Consider the following 410-nt stretch of genomic DNA (forward strand, 5'->3'; position numbering starts at 1 on the left):
CGGTGTTTTTGGAAAACTAAGGCTATAAAAAAATATAACCTTCTCATTTAGATAATATTAACTTAAAAAGCAAAAGAGGATTCAAATATGGGTCATGAAACCGAGACAAATATATTAGCTCCATCTATTTGATATTTCTTTAAGGAACTTTTCTGTAACAAACTCCTTTTAAATTAAAAGGATTTGTTTATAATACTAGCTGCTGTTTGGGACGATCATCGCCACAAAAACTGTACGTAATGAAATTATCTAGATCGTAATCATTAGGGTGACAAAAGTAAAAATGGTTTTCATTGATTTATAAAAATAAAACGAACATATAAAAAATCAAAAATGGCTAATTTACCCTTACAAAGTAACGATTTCAAAGAGAAATATAAAAATTAAAAAAAGTCATACAATTTTATGTG

The sequence above is a fragment of the Hydra vulgaris genome, chromosome 08 (assembly GCF_038396675.1).
Source record: "Hydra vulgaris chromosome 08, alternate assembly HydraT2T_AEP".
Lineage (NCBI taxonomy): Eukaryota > Metazoa > Cnidaria > Hydrozoa > Anthoathecata > Hydridae > Hydra > Hydra vulgaris.